The sequence below is a fragment of the Notamacropus eugenii genome, chromosome 3 (genome assembly GCF_028372415.1).
Source record: "Notamacropus eugenii isolate mMacEug1 chromosome 3, mMacEug1.pri_v2, whole genome shotgun sequence".
Lineage (NCBI taxonomy): Eukaryota > Metazoa > Chordata > Mammalia > Diprotodontia > Macropodidae > Notamacropus > Notamacropus eugenii.
The window spans coordinates 172,672,919-172,697,912 of record NC_092874.1 but is presented as its reverse complement, the minus strand read 5'-3'; positions in this window follow the sequence as shown (position 1 = coordinate 172,697,912).

Sequence of the window (24,994 nt, the reverse complement as noted above, 5' to 3'; positions counted from 1 at the left end):
TCCAGTTAAAATAATTTCAAGGAGCATAAATGACTTGAGAATCTACTTGCCAAGATAAACCCAGGAAGCCATATGAACACAATTACAAAACACTTTTAACACCAAGTCAGAACTAAACAACTGGAAAAAATATCAATTGCTCATGGATAGGCTGAGCCAATATAATAAAAATGACAATTCTACCTAAAGTAATTTGCCATACCAATTAAACTAACAAAAATTATTTTATAAAAGTAGACAACAAAATTTTTTCAGAAGAACAAAAAGTCAATAATATCAAAGGAATTAATGGGAAAAAATATGAATGAATATGATTTAGGTGCACCAGATTTCAAACTATACTATAAAGTGATAATTATCAAAACAATCTGGTGGTGGCTAAGATATAGAGTGGCAGATTAGAGGAATAGATTAAGTACACCAGACATAGCAATAAATGACCCTATAATCTAGGTGTTGATAAGGCCAAAGACCTAAGATTTTGTGGATAAGAATGGCAGGGAAATTTGACAAAAACTGGATAATAGTAAAGCAGAAGCTACATATATAACAATATTTTACACTGTACCAAAAAAATGTCAAAAATGATCCATGATTTAGACACAAAATGTGATATCAGAAAATTAGGGGATCAAGGAATAGTTTACTGGTTATGGGAAGGAATTATGATGAAATGAGATATAGAGCATTTCAATACGTAACATGTATAATTTTGATTTTGTTAAATAAGAGTTTTTGTACAAAAAAAAAAACTAAAACAATTGAATACAGATTTGAAGGAAAGCATGAAGCTGGGGGAAATGTTTTACAACAGTTGTTTCTTAACAAGGCCTTATTTCTCAAGTGTCAAATTTATCAGAATCCAAGTCATAATCCAATTGATAAAGTCAAAGGATATTACAGGCAGTTTTCAGATGAATATATCAAAGCTATTGATAGTCATATAAAATGCACTGAATAACTTTTGATTAGAGAAATGCACTTTAAAATAACTCTGAGGTACAAATTCACAACTATCAGATTGTTTGTTATAACAGAGAAGGAAAATGATAGATGTTAATGAGGATGTAGGAAAATTGTTGGAGTTTTGGATTAATCCAACCATTCTGGAAAGAAATTCAGAATTATGCCAAAAGAGCTAGATAACTGTGCTCCTACCTTTTGACACAACAATACCATACTAGGTCTATAATCCAAAGAAATAAAAACAAAGAAAGAAACCAAAAGGACCAATATGTACAAATACATTTATAGCAGTTCTTTTTTGTGGTGGCAAAGAATTGGAAATTGAGGGAATGTCCATCACTTGGGAAATCACTGAAAAAAATAGTGGTATAAAATTTTAATGTAATACTACTGTGCTAAAAATGATGAGTAGGGGGTGGAGCCAAGATGGCAGAATAAAAGCAGGGACTTCCCTGATTTCTCCCCAAAAGGCCTCCAAATACCTGTAAAAAATGACTCTAAACAAATTCTAGAGTTACAGATCCCAGAAAATGACAGAGTGAAACAAATCCCCAGTGCAAGACAAACTGGAAAGTCAATAGGAAGGGTCTTTTGCACTGGGCAGGGAGAACACCATAGTCAGTGTTGGCCATACCAGCACAGATGGGCCAAGTAGGCTTCAGGGGACTGAATCATTGGTAGCTGTGATGGTTTCCAGACTTTGCAACCCACAAATGCCAAAAAGTCCAGTGGGAAAACTTGTCTGAACATAAGTGAAAGAGGAGGAAGAATCTTATTGAGTCAGCCCCATCTCTGGGGCAGTGAGGGTGCTGGTAGCAGCATCTAGCAGTGGCAGCAGTGGCGGCAGCAGAAGCAGCACTCCCTAGAAGCAGCCCAGGCTTCTTCTGGACTTCTGGACCTATAGATGGTAGGGGATAGAGCCGCTAATACAAAATCCCTGAAGCCTGGCACAGTACACCCATGCCCACCACCATCCCCACCAGAAGCAGAGTTGTACCTTGACAGAGTTAAAAAGTCAAATGTTTGGCTGAGAAGATAATAAACTTCATAAAAGAACTCAGACTATAGAATCTTACTTTGGTAACGAGGAAGATCAGGGCATACAACCAGAGGAAGATGGCAGAGTCAAAGCTGGTACATCAAAAGTCTCCAAGAGTAATATGAATTGGTTGCAGGCCATGGAGGGGCTCAAAAAGGATTTTTAAAATCAAGTAAGAGAAGCAGAGGAATAATTAGGAAGAGAAATAGGAGTGATGCAAGACAATCAAGAAAAATGAGCCAACTACTTGCTAAAGGAGATCCAAAAATATACTGAAGAAAATAGTGCCTTGGAGGATGGAGCCAAGATGGCAGAGTAGAAGCAGAGAATTGCTAGAGTGCTCCCCCCAAGTCCAGCCAAATACCTGTAAAAATGACTCTAAACAAATTCGGGAGCTGTAGAACTCAAAGAATGATGGAGTGAAGCAAATCACCAGCCCAAGACACCCTAAAAGGTCAAAGAGAAGTGTCAATCATGCCAAAATGCAAGAAGAGTGCAGTCCAGTGTGGGCTGCACCTGTGTATACAGGACCTGAGGAAGCCTGGGCAGGAGGGACTGATTCTCTGGCACCTCTGAGAGTTTCCAGACATCACAATGCCAACACTGAGGACAAATTGGAAAGTCACTGGAAAAAACCTGTGTGAGAGAGTAGAGTGGTCCTGCCCCAGCCCCAAGGTGGCTGAGGGGGTAGAGGAGCCCGAAGCAGACACAGCAGCAACATGGGCAGCAGCTTTTTCTAGAGCTCTAGGACCACAGATTTTGTGGAGATCTAGCTGCTAACAGTACACCCTCCCACCTCCACAGGAAGCAGAGAACTACCTTGACAAAGAACTCAAAAGTCAAGTAAATGACTGCAGAAATGAGCATAAACCAGAAAAAAGGCCCAGACTATAGAATCTTACTTTAGTGACAAGAAAGACCAAAATATACAAATAGAAGAAAACAAAGTCAAAGCTCCTACATCCAAAGCCACCAAGAAAAATATGAATTTGTCTCAGGCCATGGAAGAGCTCGAAAGGGATTTTGAAAATCAAGTAAGTAGAGCAAAAATTTGGAAGGGACATGAGAATGGTGCAAGAAAATCATGAATAACAAGTAAACTGCTTGCTAAAGGGGACCCAAAAATGTTAAAGAAAATATCACCTTAAAAACAGACTAACCCAAATGGCAAAAGAGATCCAAAAAGCCAATAAGGAGAAGAATGCCTTAAAAAACAGATGTGATCAGATGGAAAAGGTCGTCCGAAAGCTCACCGAAAAAAATAATTCCTTAAAAATTAGAATCGAGCAGATGGAAACTAATGACTTTATGAAAAATCAAGAAATTATAAAACAAAACCAAAGGAATGAAAAATATAGTAGAAAGTGTGAAGTACCTCATTGGAAAAAAACAACTGACCTGGATAATATATCCAGGAGAGATCATGTAAATATTGTTGAACTACCTGAAAGTCAAGACAGAAAAAGAGCCTAGACATCATCTTTCAAGAAATTATCGAGGAAAACTGTTCTGATATTCTAGTACCAGAGAGTAAAATGGATGTTGGAAAAATCCACCAATGGCTTCCTGAAGAAGATCCCAAGAAGGAAAACTCCTAGGAATGTTGTAGCCAAATTCCAGAACTCCTAGATCAATGAGAAAATACAATAAGCAGCCAGAAAGAAACAATTCTAGTACTGTGGAAATACAGTCAGGATAACACAAGATCTAACAGCTTCTATATTAAGGGATAACAGTGTTTAGCATATGATATTCCAGAGTTCAAAAGAGCTAGGATTAAAACCAAGAATCACCTGCCCAGCGAAATTGAGTATAATACTTCAGGCAAAAAAATGGTTATTCAATGAAATAGAGGACTTTCAAGCAGTCTTGATGAAAAGACCAGAGCTGAATAGAAAATGTGGATTTCAAACACAAGAATCAAGAGAAACATGAAAAGAGAAATAGGAAATAGAAATCACAAGGGACTTACTAAAGTTGAACTGTTAACATTCCTATATGGAAAGATAATATTTATAACTCATGAGATCTTTCTCAGTTTTAAGGTAGTTGAAGGAAATGATAGAGAGAGAGAGAGAGAGAGAGAGCACAGAGAGTTAAATATGAAGGAATGATATAAAAAATTAAATTAAGGGTGAGAGAGAATTATATTGGAAAAAGTAAAAAGGGAGGGATAGAATGAAGTAAATTATCTCCCATAAAAGAAGCAAGATAAAGGTCTTACAATGGAGGGGAAGAGGTGGGAGGTGAGTAAGAATGAGTGAACCTTACTCTCATCAGATTTGGTATATGGAAGGAATAATATGAATACTCAATTGGGTATCTTACCCTAAAGGAAAGTTGGGGGAAGGGTATGTAAGAGAGGGGGTATGATAGAAGGGAGGGAAGATTGAGAGAGGGGTAGTAAGAAACAAATACTTTTAAAAAGGGCAGGTCAAAAGAGAAAATAGAATATTTGGTGGGGGTGGGGTAGGATGGAAGGAAATATAGCTAGTCTTTCACAATATGACTATTATGCATAATTATACATGTATAACCTATATTGAATTGCTTTCCTTCTCAATGGGGGTGGGTGGAGAGAGAAGAAGGGAGAAAATTTGGAACTGAAAATTTTAAAAACAAATGTTAAAAAAATTTGTTTTTACATGTGACTTGGAAATAAAGTGTACAGACAATGGGGTATAGGAATCTATCTTGCCCTTCAAGAAAGTAACTTGTCACACTGGGGGAAAGGGATAATCAGAATGCATGCCATCTTGGGTAGGAGGAGAGGAGAAAGATGGTTGGAACTCAAAATCTTGTGGAAATGAATGTTGAAACCTAAAAATAAGTAAATAAATTTAAATCTTAAAAAAAGAAAAGAAAAACAAATTATGAGCAGAATGCTTTCAGAAAAAGTGGGAAAGATTTACCTGAAGTGTTACTAAATGAAGTAAGCAGAACCTGGAGAACATTGTGTACAGTAGCAGTAATATTGTATGGTGATCCACTATATATGACTTAGCTATTCTCAGTAATACAATGATCAACATAATTCAGAAGGACTGAGTCACTGACCAAATTATCTTCTTAATGAAAATGTCTGATTATGTCATTCCTCTCCTCAAAATACCTCAATCACTCCCCTTTGTCTCTGATAAGTATTTGTGATTTCAGGGATGTGGGTATTCCCTCCAACAGTGCAGATCATAAAATCTCCACACCTTTGTATCTCTTGCAGTTCTTTTCCATATACTCCCATAAATCTTCCAGAGGGCATCTCTCCATCATGCTCAACACATACACACACATATACACTTGTATATATGCATATATATGTTTTAGAAATCGATGTATCAAGTGGTTAGTTTACTGTTTTTTCTTTACAGAATCTACATCATCAATAAGTGGTTTTCTAAGCTGATATGTGGCCTGCAGGAATCCTTATACCTAGTCTAGTATATATTGAAGCCTACTCTTATACACAAAATGTGCTTCTGAGTTTTCCTTTGGGTAACCTACAATTTAAGTCTTCAGTGGCTATAACATTTCATGATTTATGACTGGCATAACATTACTGAAAGAATATTGATGCTAAAGTAATTGGGCCTTTGATTTACCGAGTAGCACTATAGAAATTTCCCAAAGGTAATCCAGTACTTCTCTTCTTCAAATCAGGACTCAATTCTTTGTCCATTGACTTACTCTTGTACACACACACACACACCATATATACATATATATGTATATTCTGTCTATTGATCTGTACAGTATGGTATGAACAACAGATTGCTTAGTGATTTAGAATTTCCTATTTGAATGGTTAGGCAATAATCTTTTGAAGGATATTGCACAATTACTCATCTTCCATTTTGTTGGTCTTGCTTTTGTTTCATGTTGATTTATTTAAAGAATCTCTTTTTACTAGTTTCAGAGTCCCTTACAAGGTGAGATTCTATATGGTGCAATGAAAAGTTCATTAAACTTATACTTAGATGACCTGATTTTTGAACCTTGTTCCTACTCCTGGCTAGTTATGTGGTCTTATGTATCACTCAAGTTCTCAGCACTTCAGTTTCCTTATCCCTAAAATGAGAGGCTTGCAGAAACCAAGTCTAAGCCAATATCTTACACAGTATACCAGGATAAGATCAAAATGAGTACATGATTTAGTCATAAAAGGAAAGATTATAAGTAAACTAAGAGAACATTAGGGATGCAAAACGGATAATTTTGATTACATTAAACGAAAAGGTTTTCCCACAAACAAAGCCAATGCAACCAAGATGAGAAGGGAAGTAGAAGGAAACAATTTTTACAGACAGTGTCTCTGACAACGACCTCATTTCTAAAAATATATACAGAACTGGGTCAAATTTATAAGAATACAAGTCATTCTCCAACTGATAAATGATCATAGCATATGAACAGGCAGTTTTCAAATGAAGAAATCAAAGCCACCTATAGTCATATGAAAAAATGCTTGAAATCACTATTGATTAGAGAAATGCAAATTAAAACAACTGTGAGCTACTGCTTCACACCTATCAGATTAGCTAACGTTAGAAAATAGGAAAATGAAAAATGTTGGAGAGCATTTTTGAACTGTTTCCAAAAAACTGTTTCACTTTTAGGTCTATATCCCAAAGAGATCATAAAAGATGGGAGAAAGGACCCACATGTACAAAAATATTTATAGTAGCTCTTTGTGTGGTGGCAAAGAATTGGAAACTGAGGCAATACTCATCAATTGGGGAATGGCTGAACAAGTCATGGTATATGAATGTAATGGAATTGTATTGTTCCATAAGAAATGATGAGCAGGCCGACTTCGGAAAATGCTGGAAAGACTTACATGAACTGAAGCAGAATCAAGTGAGCAAACCAGGAGAACAATGCATGATGACCAACTTTGATAGACCTAACTCTTCTCAGCAATACAAGGACCTAAGAAAATTCCAAAAGACTTGTGATGGAAAGCTATCCACTTTCAGAGAAAAAACAATGTAGTCTGAATGCAGATTGAAGCATACTATTCTCTCCTTTTGTTTTTTTTGTTTTGTTGTTTTCTTTTTTGGTTTCTTCTTTCTCCTGGTTTTTCTCTTTGGTACTAAATCTTCTGTACAACATGACTAATGTGCAAATATGTTTAATGCGGTTGTACGTGTATATAACATATCAGATTGCATGCCATCTTAGGGAGGAAGGGAGCAGAGGAATAGGGGGAAAATTTAGAACTCAAAATTTTATACAAGTGAATTTATAAAACTAAAAACAAAATTTTAAAAATAAAAGGAAAGCCTTGGATTAGATCCTTCTAGATATGACATCTTGCTCTATTTTTTGGGGAGGGGCATTAATTTAATTCCTAATTTCTTCCTCATCTAGTATATAGGTCTCCCTGATCATTATTTAAATGATGCCTTTCAGTTCCTGCTCATTATTTTGTGAGCTGCAAGGGTGAAAATAAAACAAAAATATTTTTATAATCCCATGTTACATACTTCATAAATTCTTCATAAGTGTTTGATGGTGATGATGTCAAATTGCCTTGAGGTAATCCTTCTGTCGCTACAGAGGAAACAGCAGTGTTGATATTGAATCCTTCTATACCTCTAATGTTGATGGGTCCTAATGGTTTGATGCCTTAATGGAGAACATTGTACACAAATCAGTGGGCAAAATAAATTTCATACCAATTCTCTGACTGGTACAGGGATGCCAGTGCTTTACAGATGGACTTTGCATCACCTCCTGACACCTATCACTAGACGAGGGAGCTGGGTTGACAATCTCACGATTTATCAGAATATTTACTGCATGAATTTACCATGACATTAGGAAGAGCAGTTCTCAAATTCCCTAATCCATCCAAGTAAACTGACTAATACCAAGAAAATAACAAAGCATATTTACAAAATGAGCACATCAAGCCCAGCTGTGCAGGCAATGGAATCTATACTTCAAATGATTAGCTCATCCTTTGGCTCTCATTTCAGTATGTACTATATTTCCTGTGGCTTTTGTATGCCTCTTCACAGCATAATAGTGTAACACTCCAGTCCAAAATTTCTGGACTGAACGTTAAAGTGGCATCTAGGGGCTACTATGCAGGGGTCCTCAGGAATGGAAGATTCTGTCAAGGAAATTTATGACCATCAGGAAGCTTATGAAAAAATTGAATAAGGACTGACAATCATTCATAGGAGAGGGATTAAGGAGAGAAATAGAAGGGGAAAACACACAGTTCTCCAGGTCACCTTTTCAAACTAAAGACACATCTCTCCTTTCAGACTCCATTCCCAGCTTGTTAAGAAACCTCCCTACAATATCTTTGGCAATTATTTCTTCTTCCTCAACCTCCAAACCTTGCCTTATTAAAAGAAAAACTGAGGGGTTTTGTTTATATTTAAGAAAACATATCTATCTACTCTTACAAGACTTTTTCATTGAGGACAAGAATTGTAGTTTTAGGCATTCTGAACAGAAGTCTACATGTAAGATAGTCTCAATACATTATTAGTAGTAGTAATAATAATTCACTATTATTTATAGACTGTTTTATGACTTACAAAAAACTTTACATATTAAGTAACAATGAAATGGTATAAATAAGAGAAGCTGGCAAATTTAGACTATTTTCTCAGAAAAAATTTCCAGTTTAAAAGTGGGACATTGTATCATTTTGTAATCTGGAATCCAAACAAATGTCAGCCCTCACAGATTCAAATAATGGGGATTTTTTAATAGTAATTTTCCTCCATGTTTTGTTTTTAATTATACACAGTTAGAAAAGTCAAAACTTCTTGAGCTATCTCAGCTGTGGGTGTTCAACTGCTCACCATATGAACAGGAATAAAGAATGACAATGAAACAGTAAAATATTTAATAGAGTAGAAAATGGAATAGTAATGAAAATGGAATGAATATGAGCACAAATTTACTAAATTAGTACAATCTCAGAACTTCCCTCAAAGAGTAATTAAAGAAATAAGATCCTCCAAACTTCCTACTCCTTAAAGAAAGGGAGGAACATAGATTCTATATATGATAAAAATGAGAAGTTTGGAGCCGCTAAACTTCCCACTCTTACAGGAAAGACAGGAACATCTTTTATTTTATGGTAAAAATGAGGAGTTTGTGGCATGTAGTACAGGTAGTCTTAGCAAATCTGCTTGAAAAATGTTCCTTCAGCCCTTTTCTCTTGTTCCTCATTTTTGTGATTCCCTATCCACCTTTTAGTTCAGCTTGTTTCAGGTGTTACTTTTAACCCACAAGTCACTGTTGTCTCTATGCTATTGTACTGCTATATCTCTGTGCTCTGTTCTCTTGTGTTACATACTTATCTGCCTGTGAACCTGTCAGACTTTCAGACCTGTCAGACTGTTCCTCAGTCTTCCCAGCAGTCTCCTCACCCAATCCAAAGCTATGGTAAGAAAGTATAACCTTATGGGAAATGGAATCCTCATTCTCCAATAAGTATTTGTTCTCTGAGCTGATGGATCCTGGGAAATAGAGCTTTTCTCACTACAATTCATATGATATAGTTCATATAATAAGTCAATGTGTACAAACGTAGAAATGCCTCCTGCAGTTTTGCATTTCCATATTTAATCATTCTTACAATTAATTAGAGATGTTTTTGCTTGAATCTGGTACACTATGTGGATGCCCTGAACCCCAAGAGAAATGCCACAATAAGTCTCAGATTTTCATATTGTTTCAGGTGATTGTTACAGATCAAGTGGGGGCACTAATACATTGATTACTCTTTGTTCCAAATTCCTATCGAAAAAAGGTGTATGTTTTTACTTTTGACTAAATGGTCCTTCCAGATTTTCAGAGTAAATTGAGTTAGAAATGATTTTTCCCACTAAATTAAATTCAAGTATGGAATAGGTAAACAAACATAATGTTAAGAAAGCCATAAAGAGAGGTTTCAGTCAGAATGTGACCTTGAATGCCAGGATTAAGGGGTAGTTTCTGTTGTTCTGTTTTTTGATGTTTTTTTTTAATCTTATAGATAATGAGAAGGTATGGTGACTGTTCTATACGTTACTAGGACCCTCTTCCCTACTAAGTTGAGGAAGAAATCAGCTGTGTGCTAGAGCCTGCTTATATGGACTCAGGAGAGTCAACTGTTAAATTTTCCATGTGAACATTTACACATTGGAAATAAGCAAATGCTGCACAAGTCAGGACTTGATTTATAGTTTTATTGATGATATAGACAAGAAAGTGATGAGGAAAATGTTAATTGTTGTTGTTGTTCAGTCATTTCAGTTGTGTCTGACTCTTAGTTAACCCATGTGCAGTTTTCTTGGCAAAGCAGCTGGAACAGTTTGCCATTTCCATCTCCATCATTGTTAATAATGCAAATTAAACTTAAAATTGTAATGTACGTACTTTTTGGGCAAAGGAAAAAGAGTCCCTTCTTATTTAACTCTTTACCGAGAGGCAAGGAGAGTATAGATAAAAGAAATAGACTTTTACCATTTCTTAAGGAAGTTGAACTTGTAAATCTGTCACCACAATGAGATAAAAGAGCTAAGAAACTGCTTCAACCAGCAAAAACTTCTCCTTGTCAAGCATGAAAGATAGGAAAGTCAAGGGAAACAGCAATTTAAAATATAAATTTATATAAAAGCTTATATGGAGGATGATGGCGAAGAAGTTTATGAAAAACTTGGTGGAGCCCAAATTAATTTGTGTGATCCCAATATTATATAAGGATTAAACAGAAAAAATAAACAGGTTAAAAAGTGAAATGATCAATCAAAAATTTGTTGTAACAAAATATTTTCTGTGCCAAATGAGATAATGAATTAAAGCAATTTGCAAAACTGTAAGTGCTATATAATTACCTATTACTATTTATCAATAGAAATAATAGAGTGGGAGAGTTGACCAATTAGCCCTCTCCAAGAAGCAGCAAGAGTGCTTCCAATGGTAAGTCATAACAATTCACGTGGACCACTCATTTTGTTGAATATAATGCTACTCCCTTGCTTATTAATATTTTGTTCAAGGAGAAAAGAAGACAATAATTTTTTGCTTCCTTTTCCCCTTTAAAATTTAATGGTCAGTGTATTTCTGGAGTGAAATATGGAGTAATTTTTTTAATAATTATAATCTGACCACTATTTTCTACTTCACTGTAAGGACAGATTTAGAAACTATTTGCTAATGGATAGATAGCTCCTTAAGTGCTCAGACTCTTTGCAAAGTATATGGATTGCTTAAGAGCTTTCCTTTTTTTTTTTTTTCCTAAGGCCTCTACAGGTGTTAATTAAGTGATCTTCCCTAACCTACTCAAGTAGATAAATATTATTAAGAGCACTTTACAAAGGAGTTTCCTGAGAGTTTAAGGAATATCCAAAGTCAATAAGTAATGTGATGTCACAGGTAGGCTTATAACTCTCATTTTCTTGGCCATGTATATACTTCATCCAGGTGTTATTGATAAGAAGAATATATTGCTGAGTATAAGTGTCTTGGTTTCATCATCACATATCATTTAAAAAATATATTATATATAATGTATATATACTTATAATAATGTGTCTTATCTTTTTTCTTTCCTCTTATAAAATTTTTTAAATATATCTTTCTAATATGAAGTTCATTGAATGAGTGTTATCCATGGATATCACTATTCTCCCATCAACTACATGAGTAAAGATTATTTAAGGAAATCTTCATCTCTTGTTTTAAACTTAAGGTAAATTTGAACTGAGATCTCCTTTCCCCAGCTTGAAGATAAAATTTTGAAGACTGAACCTGGATACCCCACCAGGGTTTCTTTGATTTCTATTAAGAATTTCAACTAATCCAAAAATATTTTTCGGGGACTAAAGCTTTAACTACGACAAAGTAAGTTGATAAAAGGCTCTTCATAACTTGCTGAGATGTGTGTATATGAAAGAAGTAAACAACCATTTATGGAACATCATCCATGTGCCAGGAACTATGATAAATACCTTAAAAATAGTATCCCTTTTGATCCTCACAAAAACTCTGGGAGGCAGATGCTATTATTATCACCCCATTGTACAGTTGAGCAAACTGAGGCTGACAGAAGTTAAATCATTTGGCCACAATAAGCACATTACTGCGTGTCGTCTATAAATAAGCTCGACAGAGTCTTTGGATTCATAAAGCTTACCTGGCATTAAACTTGCCTGTGATGAACCAATCGGTAGAATAAAACAATGATGATAATAACATTGACATTTATATGGTGCTTTGGGATTTGCAAGATTCTTTATATATATAATTTCATTTGACCCTTACAGCACCCTTCTGAGACAGGTACTAGTTTGGAATTTTAACCCAGGTCTTCCAGTTTCCAAGTCCTGTGGCAAGTCTATGATGCTGTGCTACTAGAAGACACCCTTCATTCACCAATGCAAACAATAAGTCGATTTTTTTTTAAACCTGTGTCATTCTTGCTCTTGTTTTCCTCTAAATCCTTACAAGAGGTTATAATTAATGGAAAATATTCTGGAACCACACTTGTTGAAGCATACCTGTGACACCTGCAACCAGGAGGCTGAGGTTGCTGTATATCTTTAACTTAGGAACTCTGAACTACAATAGGATCAAAGCTGTTCAGGTTTCTAAATGAAGTCTGACACTTTCCTGGTTAGTCTCAAGGAACAAAGGAGTGAATCCTTTATAAGGGAGAGGGGGGCAAGTAGCCCAGGTCAAGAACAGAGCAGGTCAAGGCCTCTATGCCAGTCAGGAGCAGGAGCAGGTGCATGTACGAATACTTCACTGACAGCATGGGTACAATATAGAAATTGAGTTTGAAAAGAATAAATAAAATAAAAATTTAGCACCCTTCCACTTGATTTTTTTGTGTTGTGCAGGTGCCAGTGCACTATTTAGATTTTCCATGCTTTGTCTTATTCTTGTTACATCACTAATATAACCCCTTTTAAGTTAATGCATACTCAAAAAGACCTTATGCCCCCATTTTTTTTTTGCATGAAAGTAATGGTTAATAAAATGCTTATTACCACCATATATCTCCATTAAATTCTGAGCTATCTGAAATTTTGATTCTTTGGATATTATGTTATTTCAAGATTTGTAGTCATGTGGCATCATTTTGAAAATGTTTGTATTAAAGAAGATTTACCAAAAAGAGAAATATTTTGTAATTATTGAAATCACTGTGCAGTTTCCATCACTATCCAATTCTTACCCAAAGTCATTATTGATATTTAAGACATATATTCATATTCTTTGCATACTACTATGCAGGTTTTCAAAATGAATCTCTAAGTTTATTTAAAAGATCATAAATACATCTGTAGTTCTGTAGCTATATCAATTATATTTATCTGTCTATCTATCCATCTATAGTTATCTATTCTCTTGGTCCCCCATTAGAATATAAATTCCTAGAGAACAGGGTTATTTCATCCATTGTATCAGTGAAGTTAACCATGTGCTTGACACATAGTAGGCACTTAAGCACTTTAATACCTACTTACTGATAAATCAATACTGTCATTTGCAGAAAAGGAGACAAAGATTGCTAAGAATAACAGTTTTATACAGCATTAAAAACATTCATTTGAGTATTGGTGCTCTGAATGTTCTTCAATAATCAGCAAGTGAATATATTCCAGAGGAACAGAACCTCACCACTGATCATATTCTTGCCCTGAGTGAAGAAATACATCATTGGCAAGCTGCACTTAGTGTAACAGGAGGAAATGGGGTTTCACAGTTTCACAATGGAGATCTAAATATAGTAGCTGGTAGAATTCATTTTATCTTGTACTAAAAGGCAATAAAAGTACAGTGGGAAAAGCCTTGAAGTTGTACCCAGAGGACCTGGGTTTAAGTTCTGCTTGGCTCTGCCTCTTACCCCCTGTGTGGTCCTATATGGATCATTTATCTTCCATGCTTCTTCACCTTTGAAAATAAAAGGGATGAAGTAAATGATCTAGAATGTTCCTTCCAACTCTGAATGTATGGGCCTGTGATCCCAAGATAAACATTATTCTGTGAGATAATTAATTAATAATTAATCATCTTACCTCACTATGATTGTTATGCGCATAAGCAAAAAGACCACGCCAAATACAATTAGAGTTTATGAACTAATATCACTTATAAAGGATAAAGAATAAACATTTCTGGGGGGGCGGAGCCAAGATGGTGGAGTAGAAAGATGCACGTACACATAGCTCCGAACCCACAACATATAGAATGGCTACAAGGAAGTAACTCATGGAGAATTCTGCACCCAGAGGCCACGGAACATTGGAGCGAGGGAGATTTCTGTTCCAGAGAGACCTGCAAACCTCTCGCAAAAGGTCCTTCGTGCTGCGGACTGGGCGCTGGGACTGGGAGCTGAGTACAGCCTTGCCGCGGCCACGGCACTGAGAGGAAAAGATCCGAGCGGGCTTCAGGGACGGAATCTCCAGCGGCCACGTGGGTCCCTCCACCCACAGGACACAGGGGTCGGTGAGAGGGTCTCTATGGCGGATCGAGAGGGGAGTGGGGTGCCCCCATAACTCAGGCCCCCTCAGGAGGCAACAGCGGAGACGGGAGCAGACCAGGACTCACCAAGCAGGCAGGAGCCCGGATCCATTGTTGAAGGTCTCTGCATAAATCCCCTGAGGGAACTGAGCCCATGAGGCGGCCCTGCCCTGACCTGAGCACCTGAACTTAAACTCACACTGAATAGCAGCCCTGCCCCTGCCAAAGGCCCTGAGGCTGGCAAGCAGCATTTGAATCACAAACCCCAAGCGCTGGCTGGGAGGATCAGGAAGCAAAGTGGGTGTGAAGAGAATATTCAGAATTCAAATCACTGACTGGGAAAATGCCCAGAAAAGGGAAAAGAAATAAGACTATAGAAGGTTACTTTCTTGGGGAACAGGCATTTCCTCCCTTCCTTTCTGATGAGGTAGAACAATGCTTACCATCAGGCAAAGACACAGAAATCAAGGCCTCTATATCCCAGCCCACTCAATGGACTCAGGCCATAGAAGAGCTCATAGAAAATCAAGTTAGGGAGGTGGAAGAAAAGCTGGGAAGAGAAATGAGAGACATGCAGTCAAAGCATGAACAGCAGATCAGCACCCTGCTAAAGGAGACCCCAAAAAATGCTAAAGAAAATAACACCCTGAAAAGTAGGCTAACTCTATTGGCAAAAGAGGTTCAAGAAGCCAATGAGGAGAAGAATGCTTTCAAAAGCAGAACTAGCCAAATGGAAAAGGAGATTCAAAAGCTCACTGAAGAAAATAATTCTTTCAAAATTAGAATGGAACAGATGGAGGCTAATGACTTTATGAGAAACCAAGAAATCACAAAACAAAACCAAAAGAATGAAAAAATGGAAGATAATGTGAAATATCTCATTGGAAAAACAACTGACCTGGAGAATAGATCCAGGAGAGACAATTTAAAAATTATGGGCCTACCTGAAAGCCATGATCAAAAAAAGAGCCTAGACATCATCTTTCATGAAATTATCAAGGAAAACTGCCCTGAGATTCTAGAACCAGAGGGCAAAATAAGTATTCAAGGAATCCACAGATCACCACCTGAAAGAGACACAAAAAGAGAAACTCCTAGGAACATTGTGGCCAAATTCCAGAGTTCCCAGATCAAGGAGAAAATATTTCAAGCAGCTAGAAAGAAACAATTCAAGTATTGTGGAAATACAATCAGGATAACACAAGATCTAGCAGCCTCTACATTAAGGGATCGAAGGGCATGGAATAGGATATTCCAGAAGTCAAAGGAACTAGGACTAAAACCAAGAATCACCTACCCAGCAAAACTGAATATAATACTTCAGGGGAAAAATTGGTCTTTCAATGAAATAGAGGACTTTCAAGCATTCTTGATGAAAAGACCAGAGCTGAAAAGAAAATTTGACTTTCAAACACAAGAATGAAGAGAAGCATGAAAAAGTAAATAGCAAAGAGAAGTCATAAGGGACTTTACAAAAGCTGAACTGTTTACATTCCTACATGGAAAGACAATATTTGTAACTCTTGAAACTATTCAGCATCTGGGTACAGGGTGAGATAACACACACACACATGCACATGCACATGCACACACACATAGAGACAGAGTGCACAGAGTGAACTGAAGAGGAGGGGATCATATCTTAAAAAAAAAATGAAATCAAGCAGTGAGAGAGAAATATATTGGGAGGAGAAAGGGAGAAATGGAATGGGGCAAATTATCTCTCATAAAAGAGGCAAGCAAAAGACTTTTTAGTGAAGGGAAAAAGAGGGGAGGTGAGAGAAAAACATGAAGTTTACTCTCATCACATTCCACTAAAGGAAGGAATAAAATGCACAGTCATTTTGGCATGAAAACCTATCTTAAAATACAGGAAAGTGGGGGAGAAGGGGATAAGCAGAGTGGGGGGGGGGATGATGGAAGGGAGGGCACGGGGAGGAGGGAGCAATTTGAGGTCAACACTCATGGGGAGGGTCAGGATCAAAAGGGAGAACAGAAGTAATGGGGGACAGGATAGGATGGAGGGAAATATAATTAGTTCTTACAGAACACTACTATTATGGAAGTCATTTGCAAAACTACACAGATCTGGCCTATATTGAATTGCTTGCCTTCCAAAGGGAAAGGGTGGGGAGGGAGGGAGGGCAGATTGGCAGACGGGGGGGGGGGGGGGGGGCGGAGCCAAGATGGCGGAGTAGAAAGACGCACATACACATAGCTCCGAACCCACAACATATAGAACGGCTACAAGGAAGTAACTCACAGAGAATTCTGCACCCAGAGGCCACGGAACATTGGAGCGAGGGAGATTTCTGTTCCAGAGAGACCTGCAAAGCTCTCGCGGGGGGTCCTTCGTGCTGTGGACTGGGCGCCGGGACTGGGAGCTGAGTGCAGCCCTGCCACGGCCGCGGCACCGAGAGGAAAAGATCCGAGCGGGCTTCAGGGACGGGATCTCCAGCGGCCACGTGGGTCCCTCCATCCACAGAGAGACCTGCAAACCTCTCGCAAAAGGTTCGTCGCGCTGCAGACGCGGAGCCCAGCCCAGACCTGCTGCGGCAGCAGCACCGAGAGATACAGATCTGAGCAGGCTTCAGGGACGGGATGTCCAGCGGCCGCACAAGTCCCTCTGCCCACAGGTGACGGGGGTCGATGAGAGAGTCTCTTTGGCAGGTCGAGAGGGGAGTGGGGTGCCCCCATGATTCGGGCCCCCCCGGGAGGTAGAAGCTGAGAGGCGGCTGCAGACTGGGTCTCCTCAAGTGGGCGGGAGCCTGGATCCATTGTGGAAGGTCTGTGCATAAACCCCCTGAGGGAATTGAGCTTGAGAGGCAGCCCTGCCCAGACCTGACCACCTGAACTTAATTCTCACACTGAATAGCAGCCCTGACCCTGCCAAAAGCCCTAAGGCTGGAAGCAGCATTTGAATCTCAATCCCCAAACACTGGCTGGGAGGACCAGGAGGTGAGGTGGGTGTGAGGAGAATATTCAGAGGTCAAGTCACTGGCTGGGAAAATGCCCAGAAAAGGGAAAAGAAATAAGACTATTGAAGGCTACTTTCTTGGAGAACAGACATTTCCTCCCTTCCTTTCTGATGAGGAAGAACAATGCTTACCATCAGGCAAAGACACAGAAATCAAGGCTTCTGTGTCCCAGCCCACCCAATGGGCTCAGGCCATGGAAGAGCTCAAAAAGAATTTTGAAAATCAAGTTAGAGAGGTGGAGGAGAAACTGGGAAGAGAAATGAGAGGGATGAAAGAAAAGCATGAAAAGCAGATCAGCTCCCTGCTAAAGGAGAACCAAAAAAATGTTGAAGAAATTAACACCTTGAAAACTAGCCTAATTCAATTGGCAAAAGAGGTTCAAAAAGCCAATGAGGAGAAGAATGCTTTCAAAAGCAGAATTAGCCAAATGGAAAAGGAAATTCAAAAGATTGGCAGACAGGGGCAATTAGAACGCTCGGTGTTTTGGGGTGGGGGGAGGGGACAAAAGGGGAGAAAATGTGGAACCCAAAATTTTGTGAAAATGAATGTTAAAAGCTAAATAAATTAATAAAAAAAGAATAAAAATATCTTTGAAGACTTTAGCGAGATAATTAAAACCAAATCAAATTGTATCTTAATACATTGTACCCTTCACATAAAGGTGGGGATGAAGCTGGATAATAGAAAAAAATATGTTGAAAACAGAACACAATTTCTGGCATTTCTTTAGGAACCTATTCTTATTGATGGAAGTGTAACATTTGGGCAATGACACATCATTGCTATATATGAGAGAGTGGAGTTTGCCATTTAAAAATATGAAATCAGAGACAGACCAAGCATGTATAAAAGTGCATTCAGGAAGTGACATAATTTTGAAAACACTTTTGAATTTTAAAATGTTGAAATCATTTTTTCATCTCAAAGAAGGGGAAGCTCTTAAAGCACCCCAAAACCTAGGAAAAAGCAGTGAACAGCATCATTAATCAACAATTAATCAAGCTACAGTTATTTTTTAAGCAATTAGAATATGCTAGACACTGTACTAAGTGCCAGCTACACATGTATGAAGAATGAAAAATCTTTCTTCATGTTGATTTTACATTCTAAATGGGGAGATGACAAGTATGTGTAAAAATGTTTACAGTATAAATAAAATTTCAGTAAATATAAATATATTAAAAAGCAGTTAAAAACAAGGTAGCTAAAAGAGAGGGAAGGGGGACTGAATGTGGGATCAGGAACATGGTTCCTGAATTGCCTCTTAAACCAACAGAGAGATCTTATGAGCTGGGGTGCACTCCAGACATGGGGACAGCCAGTGGAAAGACTTGGCAAGAGGAGATGAGAGTGTTATGTGCAAGAAAGAGAAAAGGTCAGTTTTGATGGAGAAAGCATCAGCCTATTTTCTCATGTCTACAAAATCATTATTCTAATAATCTAAATATGCTGTGATAATAACTTTAATAAAATATAAGAAGGAAACAAGCCAGCTTTCACAGATGATTTTCCATCATCCTGAAAATCATATATTGACTAAAATGTGCAAAGTATACAATATTATAAATAGTTCAGTATTTGGTTTTTTTTAATTGACAATAGGGCAAAGCACAGCTTTAATAATTTTTCCATATAGGGGTTAAATATGTATATGCTAGGTTCATATAAGAATGCTTAATAAGTACACCCACAGAAATACATTTATTCAGTTATCTTCTGATTATCAATATCAAGTTAACAGTGACACATACTTGCCCAAGTTGTTCCCTCACTCTCGTAGAGAATGTCTTGGACAGATCACAAATCAAAAAGGAATCTTCTAGAAATGGTGAGACACTATATATGATTTTTTTTTTATGTGAAGGTACCACTGTGTTGATTGTCATCAAGGCCAAGAATGCTAGTAAGCTTCCATACTGAGATCAATGACTACTTAAACTATGTTAATTCAATGAATAATTTGTGAATGAATCCTTAGAAAGGTAAGCAGTTATTTCTAAAAGCCAATATGACTTTACTAAGAATATCTATATTGATATCAATATAGACATTTATTAGGGAAAATGGAGAAGAGCCTTTATGTTCTAAAATATTTCTAGCAATTCTCTTTGTGGTAGCAAAGAACTGGAAATTGTGAGGATGCCCATCAATTGGTGAATGGCTGAAAAAGTTGTAGAATATGATTGTAACGGAATACTGTGCTATAAGAAATGATGAACTTTATGACCTTAGAAGAAACAAGGATAGACTTGTACAAAATAATGAAGATCAAAATAAGCAGAAGCAAGAGAACATTGAAAATAGTAATGGCATTGTTTTAAGAACAACTTTGAGCTAACAAGTCATTTTGACTAGAATAAACATCCATATTGACTTAAAAGGACAAATGAAGGAAGAAACTTTCTGCATACAGAGAAAGAACTGAAAAATAGAAGTATGTATAAAATGATTTCATATATACATATTCATGCCTTTGTGTCTAATGGTAGTCATCTCTAAGGTGGGAGGAGAGATGAAAAAAAAGAAATTTGCATGGTAACTCTATTATGTATTTAAAAGGAATAGCAACTTTTACATAATGGATTTGCAGTTTCATATGCAAGCATCTTTATTTTATTATACTATGCTGTGGAAATCCTTCTTTTATTGTAGAAACTAATAATAAAATAAATACAAATTTTAAAAATCTATATCTATATCTAAGATCAGACTGGCTAAAGTTTTCATTATAACAAGCACAAATCAGACTGATGCAAGGATTCTGCCATATTCTGCTACTACCTTGAATACGGCTTTGAAGACCCTGTTGGATTGTAACTTGGGGCCCTGAAGGTCACTACATTTCTTTTGGGTTGTTTATTTTGTGCCAGGCTAATAATTCAAGAACAAATATTCTTAAGTATTTATTACTTTGCTGAGTATGTTCTTGTAGATTCAATGTCTGAAAACGTAAAGAAGGTGAATTATTTTCAACTATGTAGAATGAGGCCTTATTCTGGAGATATTTTTAAAATAATCTTTATATATCTGACATGGATATTTTTTACATAAACAAAATGGTATTTCAGCTAATAAAATAAGAGCAAGTCATGCCACATTAATTTCATTTTGTCAGTTCCTTATTTTAAAAGTCATATATAAAATATACATTTTTATACACATATACATATACACACATATGCATGTACATACATATGCATAAATACAAATATATACATATACTTTTATATATAATCATATAAATATATGTGCATATGTACACTAAAATTATGATGATGCAGAGATTAGTCAAGGTCTCTATAAGTTTGATATTCAAATTGGTCAAATATTCACTTTTTAAAACTATGTTAAAGGCTCCCTTTTTTCTATGAACACTAGATAGCAGTTTGGCAGAAATTGGGATTAGAATAGCATCTTTAGTGTATGCCATAATAAGCTCAAATGGATAAATAAACTGAATATCAAAGATCAAAGGTCACAACATTAAAAAACAAGAACCAGATTAGATTACTTTTACAACTCTGCCTAAAGGGAGAATATAAAAATGGTCCTTCTTCTCAAATAGCCCTTACTCACATCATATCTCTTGTGCTAGGCAAAGTTTCTGACTATAGAAAATCCTAGTTACAGCTTTGTCTTCATTCAGTGATTAGCATTGTGCCTGGCATATAGTAGACACTTAATAAATGTAGACTGATTGATCCAACCTACAATACTCAAGTCATACATGCATTTATTTTCAGCTTATTGGGGGAGTTGCACAATTAAAGACATTAATTTCATTCCATTTGTTCCAGCATTCCTAGTAGTCTTTTCAAAAAGGAGTACTTTCTTCAGTTTAAAGAAGGAAAAATCCTGAAAGACCTGAAATACTTCACTAATGTATATGTCATACTTACATACAGACCATACCAATATTCCATGTATTACTTCAAATTGTGTTAACATATATGATACTAAAATAAAGACCTACTTATTCTTTCAAAAAGAAAACTATGAAATGCATTTTGGCATAATTTACTCTTTTTAAAATCCAACTGAAATACAATTTATTATAATTTATGCAAAGCAAAAGATTTGTGAATGAAAAATAAGGTGATCTTTGTTATGAGGGACTATTTTCTGGAAGGGGAATAGAGAAGGATATTGGGCAAAATTTAGACACTGTAAAAAGGACATATTACTAAAATTTATTTTTAAAAAGAAGAGAGGCTTGGAAACATGGGCTGGCCCACATTTGAGAATAAAATTATATCTATCATGAGACTCGTGCTATCTACTCCAATTTTAACTGTAATCCTATTGTGCTGGCTCTAGAGAATCATTATTAACTGAGAAAAAGTATATCAAGATCATATAGTTTGGTCTCTATATGTTCCCTGGCTGTGGAATCAAAGGCTGTGGAAAGATCAATGCAAGCTGCAAATAGCCTTAAGTTGCTCTTAGGTGTTTTTAAGATGAAAGGGGTATAAAAGTGGTTAGTGGAGGGGAATGATTATATTTCAAATTTTCTTGCTCCTTGTGCAAGATATTACTTTGGAAAATCCAGTCCCATATTGTTGAGAAGAAAGCTGTTACCACAATGATAGAAGACCAAGACAGTTGAGCTGAGTGAGTTGGAACAGGGCAGTTACTGCTAATAGATCTAATGAGAGAATGAGTCTGTCTCCCAGTCTGAGGCTGGCTATAGTGAGCATACAAAAATGGATAGCACCCCCATCTCTAGATTGATATTCCTAAATTGGCCCTTATATTGGGGCTATAGAGATAAATATGGTAGAACAAAGAGTCCATGTGGAATGAGTGAGACTTCTTAATTGCAAGGCATTATGGCATAGGGTAAATCTTATTACTGGTGTGACTTTTTCTGTATGTCTAGACTCAGTTGCATTTTTTGCCTAAGAAAATCTAGTACAAATGCTTAAATATTTTAAGAACACCAAAGAGTTGTTTAAATGCTAAAATCTTCATAATTTCAGTAATGTGTGTGTTCGTCCTTCATTGCTGAAGAAGACCATGCCATCAGAGAAATAACAACATGACTTGTACTTGACTTTGTTTTGAGTGAGGGAGGGCTTTGCAGGTTACCAACCTCACTTCTCTTCCATAGTCATCTGAATTCAGTGACCAGATATTTATCAGGATGACTGAAGCTGACCCAGGATAAGGCAGTTGGGGTTAAGTGACTTGCCTAAGGTCACACAGCTAGTGAGTGTCAAGTGTCTGAGGTGAGATTTGAACTCAGGTCCTCCTGACTCCTGCACTGGTGCTGTATCCACTGCCCCACCTAGCTGTCCCCTCAGTAATGACTATATCTTTGATGATACCTTTTGAGTCCTTTATTCTTCTTGGGGGATACTTGGAGAAACAGAAGGTCTGGTATGCTGGTACAGCAGATGTTATATACTGGTAGTGGAAAGATGAAGAAAATAATTAATCTATAATGTGAAGGGTGTGTTAGGAGCAATATTTTCTCTAATTAAGTAGGTTTGTTCTTGAAAGGGAATGGCAGAAGTAAGAAAAAATTATGGTGAGATGTTTTTCCAGGCTAAGAAAGCTTAAGAGACTCATAGGAGAGATCTTTGACATAGGGATAGAGGCTTGTGTGGAGTACACACATGACAGCAGCATCAGAGGCTACAGCATTAGCTTCAGGAGCCCTCCGCCCAGAGACGGCAAGAAAACTGGTCAGGGATTACAGGGGACCTATTGCTGGCACTGCATGTAACTGGTGCTTATTGCACATATGCAGTTTGGAGTCACAGTTCCAGGGCCAAGTGGGGCAGTAACACTTATAGCACCAGAGGAACAGGGGACATGGTCACAGTTCCAGGGCAAGAAGAGCACTAGTCCTTGTGGCTACAGAAGAGCAGATGTTATTCCTGAATAAAGAATAGAGCAAGACTAGAAAAGCTTTGACCAAACATCTCCCCAAATCACACCATCTTGGAAGCACCAAAACAGCAATATTATACAAAAAAGAATTGTTAATGACAGATATTCTCAGGAATACAATGATCCAAGACAACGCCAAAGGCTTAATGATAAAGTATATCTACTTCCCAAGAAAAAAAAATGGTGTTCTCTGAATACAAATTGATGCACACTATTTTTTCATTTTCTTTTACTTTCTTCTTTCTTTCCTTTTCTTTCCCTTTCTTTCCTCCTTTTATCCTTCCTTCTTTCCTTCCTTCCTTCCTTCCTTCCTTCCTTCCTTCCTTCCTTCCTTCCTTCCTTCCTTCCTTCCTTCTTACTTTCTCTTTTTTATTCAAGTCTTCCTGTACAAAATTACTAATATGGAAATGTTTTTACATGACTGCACATGGATAACCTATATCGGAATGTTTACCATCTCAGGGAGGAGGGAGAGAGTGAGTGAGAGAGGGATCAAATTCAAAACTTAATGTTAAAATTTGTTTAATATACAATTGGGGGAAATGAAATACTATTAAAAATGAAAGTCCCTTACAAAAGAAACAAAACAAAAGCAAAATGAATTTCTGGAAACCCTAAAGAAAGTGACAAAAATGGCAGAGGAAAAATTGAGGAAAGAAATGAGAGTGATGCAAGAAAACTATGAAAAGAGCTAGGTAAAAAAGACACAACAATTGAAGAAAATAATACTTTAAAACAGAATTGATCTAATGGCAAAAGAGACACAATACTTTACTGAAGAAAAAACTTAAAAATAGAATTGGCAAAATGAGAAAAGACATACAAACGCTCTCTGAAAAGAATAATTCCTTAAAAACTGCAATTGGGCAAGCAGAAGCTAATGACTCCCTGAGAAATCAAGAAACAATAAAACAAAATCAAAATATAAGCAAATAGAAAAAAAAAATGAAATGCCTTATTGGAAAAAATTGACCTAGAAAATAGATGAGGAAGAGATAATTTAAAAAAAATTATTGGACTACTTGAAAGCCATGTTCAAAAGAAGAAGCAATATATTATATTTCAAGAAATTATCAAGGACCACTGCACTGATATCCTAGAATCAGAAGGTAAAAACAGAAATTGAAACAAGCCACTTAATAACACACCAATGGACTATTAGTGGAGTAGTAAACTGGTCCAACTATTCTGGAAAACAATTTGGAAATATGCCCCAATGGTAATACCATTACTAGGTCTGTATCCCAAAGAGTTCAAAGAAAAAGGAGAGGGACCTATATTTACAAATATGTTTATATCTGTCCTTTTTATGGTGGAAAAGAATCGGAAATCAAGAAGATGTCATCAATTTAGAAATGGCTGGACAAATTGTGGCATATAATTATGATGGAGTACTACTGTTTTATAAGAAATGATGAGGGAAATAGTTTCAGAAGGACATGGAAAGATAACTATGAACTGAAGCAAAGTGAAGACAAACGAACTAGGAGATCATTGTGCAGAGTAATAGCAACATTGAAATGGTGATCAACTTGGCTACTGTAATCAGTGCAATGATCCAAGACAATTTCAAAGGACTTATGATGAAAAATGCTCCCCACTTCTAGAGAGAAAACTGTTGAACTCTGAATGCAAAGTG